The sequence below is a fragment of the Mobula hypostoma genome, chromosome 11 (genome assembly GCF_963921235.1).
Source record: "Mobula hypostoma chromosome 11, sMobHyp1.1, whole genome shotgun sequence".
Lineage (NCBI taxonomy): Eukaryota > Metazoa > Chordata > Chondrichthyes > Myliobatiformes > Myliobatidae > Mobula > Mobula hypostoma.
The window spans coordinates 96223234-96227169 of NC_086107.1; the positions used below are offsets into that span (position 1 = coordinate 96223234).

General features: G+C 59.5%; 1 pseudogene; it reads left to right on the forward strand.

The window, feature by feature from the left end:
- Window positions 1-701: 701 nt before the first annotated feature.
- Window positions 702-833, forward strand: LOC134354481 (U2 spliceosomal RNA; annotated as a pseudogene).
- The last annotated feature ends 3103 nt before the right edge of the window (window positions 834-3936 follow it).

Below are 3936 nucleotides of genomic sequence, written 5' to 3' on the forward strand. Positions count from 1 at the left end.
CTTCGGCTTGGAGAGCACACCCATTGTTTCTCCTCAGGCACACCTGTAGCTGACATCCTCCTGTTCCCAAACTTGCCAGGAGGCTTTTCTGCCCGCGGACTTTGGCCACGTCCACAACCCTCGTACCGGTCTTGAGCGTTGCACGTGGCCTCTGCCTTTGTCGCCCGGCGCAGTCCCATCCGCTCGCTCCCTCCCGGAGAGGGCAGAGCCTCCGAAGGAGACCGTTCAGCTGGATGCGCCGGCCAGCTGCGCCAGCCAGAGGCGCGCTCTCTTTGCCGAGTGCAGGGACGGCCATGAGGGGCCGAGCGGCCTGCTCCCACTCCCCCTGCAGACTCTTGTGCAGACAGGACAGCGTGACCAGCCTCCCATGACCAGGAGAGCAGTGCAAGTTGAGCCAGCCTCTGAGACCGACCTGGGAGCCGGCAGCCTTGACGTAGGCAGTGTGCCAGTGACGTAGGCGCCCATAAGTACGGCCCCACTCCCAGATGATTGGTGGATCACTAGCAGCTTTACATAGCCTCTGACAACTTGCACTCATGACGGACCAGGTAGGCAACAGCCGTCCAGCACACCCACCCATCCCAGACAACCTGGAGCAGAGCTGCCAGCGGGGCAGGGCAGCAAGGTCTTTGCCAGGCCTCCTGCTTCAATCTAAACACCAGAGGCTAGGCAGGATGTAGCCGACTCAAGCGTATGCCTGCATCGCTTCTCGGCCTTTTGGCTAAGATCAAGTGTAGTATCTGTTCTTATCAGACCAGAAGGCGGAGGTGAAGAGTTCGCGCTGACGCAGGGGTGGATCCTAATGCTGATTGGCCTCCAATCTAACACCCCATACCAGCGACGACAGCAGTGAGGAAGATGGCAGCAGCGAGCAGTGCATCGGCTCGAGGCCAAGGTATCAAGAACACTGTCAGGCTGACAGTGCGAGACCGGAACGGGGGCACCGGCTTCACCCGAGAGACCTTCATCCGGAAGGTCTTGATGGAATGCTGCGGATTTACGCCTGACGACATCTACTGCGTCCAGGACTTTGCAGGTTTTTTCGACGTGACTTTCCGGCAGGCTGCAGGGTGGCAGAAGCTGTACCAGCAGCTTCAGCTGAAGGGGACAGAGGCGCCGCTGTCGCTGTTGAAAGCACAGGCCCTCTTTGCCACGGCTACCCAGCAGGAACGGACAATCACGGTGCACATGTTCAACCCGCACGTGCCATTGGTAGATGTCCTTACATTCCTCGCTCGGTATGTGGAGAGCGTAGGAACGCCAGCAGACGTGAAGGACGGACTGGGAATCTGGACCAGCAAACGGCAGGTCAAGGTGAAGCTGAGGTTGGACTCCAACGGCGGCGTCATCCACCCCCCCTCCGTCTTCGCCATCGGAGGGAACCGAGGGTACACGGTGTACGCGGGGCAACCCAGGGTGTGCCGAAACTGCGGCAAGGCAGGGCACATCGCAGCCCAGTGCAGGGTGGTGATGTGCAAGAACTGCAAAACTGAAGGCCACCTGACCAAAGACTGCACGCAGGCCAAGTCCTGCAACCTTTGTGGACAAGACGGCCACCTGTACAGAGCCTGCCCGAGGCGTGGGGGCACCTACGCACAGGCAACCAGGGGTGGTGCTGGTCCTGAAAGGGCCCAGGCAGTTTCGGACGCCCCTGCCAGCACTGCCGAAGAGGCACCCGACAGGGCGGACGATGAGACCAGGGAGGAAGGGGCAAGCACCCCGAGACCTGCCACCCCACTGCAGACCCTCCAGGACCAAGCAAATGACGAGCAGGAGTCCATGGAGGAAGGGACAGCTGAGGTGGAAACGGAATGGAAGGTCGTGAAACGGAAAAAGACCCAAAAGGCGGCGGCCAAGCGACAGAAGGCGGAGCAACGCAAGAAAAGGGCAGGGAACCACACAGCCTCTGGTACCCTGTCCTCTTCAGAGGAGGAAGGAGTTGGGGGAGGCCAGCAGCCCCAGCGGAAGAAGCGGCTGGCAGAACAGGTGGAGAGGAGGAGAGAGGAGGGGGAAAGTCTGCTGGCCACCCCCCAAGTACAGGAGGCGGAGAGCAGCAGACACACCGAGCTCCGGGAATCCGGGAGCAGAGCCACGGTTGGCACCCAGCAGCCGGAAGGGGAAGCAGCCCAGGAAGCCAACAACCCCCCGGGCCCAGAACCAGAACGGCCACACACGGAGGAGTACTACCAGCAGTACCTGAGCCCACAGGAGGTGGAAAACTTCACAAAGGCGGTGGGAATGAAGGCTCAGGATGGCAAGGATGAGGACGGAGTGCAGCCAAAATAAGAGACCTACAATGATGGCAGACCTTAAATTGGCGTGCTTGAATGTGCGAAGTTTGAAGAGTACTGGGCGATGCGTCAGCACGCTCCAGTACCTGGACACTGTAAAGACCGACGTGACCTTCCTCCAGGAGTGCGGACTACCACATCTCCGTAACTACCGGAGGTGGTCACGGTGGTGGAAAAAAGGTTTGTCTGTGTGGTCGGGGGGCAACGATTGTCGCGCTTCCGGCCTGGGGATTCTGCTACGGGGAGGTAACTTCTCAATCACCCAAGTTAAAGAGGTGGTTGCGGGGCGCCTCCTGGTAGCAGACGTCAAATACCGGGGCACTCCGCTCCGGCTGATCAACGTGTACGCCTCCCCCGTTCGGAGCGAGCGGCTGGCCGTCTTCGAGCAGCTCCCACAGCTGCTGGTGACGTCCCAGCCGGTCGTTCTGGCCGGAGACTTCAACTGCACCATTGATGCGGCTGGAGGACCCGGCAGCGCCGACGGCAGGCTGGACAGTACCTCCAGACTCCTGAGGGAAATAGTAAAGACGGCCAAGCTGCGCGACGCCTTTGGCACCCCCACAGGTGGAGCACAGCCGCAAGCCACCTGGACACGGTCGGACGGCTCAGCCCGCTCCCGGATCGACTTCCTCTTCCTGTCAGAGCCCCTCACGGTCAGGTCCACCGACGTCACGCCGGTGTTCTTCTCTGACCACTGCCTTCTGAGAGCCACCTGTCGCTTACGGGAGGACCAGAAGGCAGGCAGGGGGACGTGGAAGCTGAATGTTAAGCTGCTGACCCCAGAGAACATCGAGGAACTAGAGAGGGAGTACACAGGTTGGAGAACCTTGAAAGCCTTCTTTGATTCCCCGGTTCACTGGTGGGAAGCCACCAAAGAGAACATTAAGAGGTTCTTCATCCGCAAGGGTATCCAGAAGGCAAGGCAGGAGCAGAGGGAACTGCGTAAACTCCAGACAGAGTTGCAGCAACTTCTCCTTCTGCAGTCGAAGGGGGTGGATGTCAGGGAGGAATTGCGAGAGGTGAAGGGCCGGCAAGCCCATAACCTCGCCGCCGAATCCTCCAAGATCATCTTCCGATCAAGGGTCCAAACCGTGGAGCAGGACGAGACGTGCTCACGCTTCTTCTTCCAAAAGGTGCACAGGGGGAGCTCTGTGATCCACAACCTTAAGGAAGAGGACGGCTCAGTCGCGTCCTCGCAGACCGACATACTGAGGATCTGCAAGTCCTTCTATGCCGGTCTGTACGACGAAAAGGCCACAGAATCCACAGCCTCCCGCAACTTCCTGTCGTCTATCACGCAGGTCTTAGACGGCGGCAAGCGGGAGAGTCTGGATCAGCCACTGACCCTGGACGAGCTGACAGGCTCCATCCGTTCCTTTGGGTCGGGTAAGACTCCCGGAAGCGACGGCTTACCGGCTGAGTTGTACTCGGCTCTGTGGAACTGGATAGGCCCAGACCTGCTGGAAGTGTACAATGCTATGCTTCTGGCCGGCAGGATGTCTGAGTCCATGAGGAAGGGCATCATCACCCTCATCTACAAGCAGAAGGGGGAAAGAGAGGACATTAGAAATTGGAGACCCATCTCTCTCCTGAATGTGGACTACAAGATCCTGTCCAAGGCTATCGCCAACAGGGTCAAGTCTGC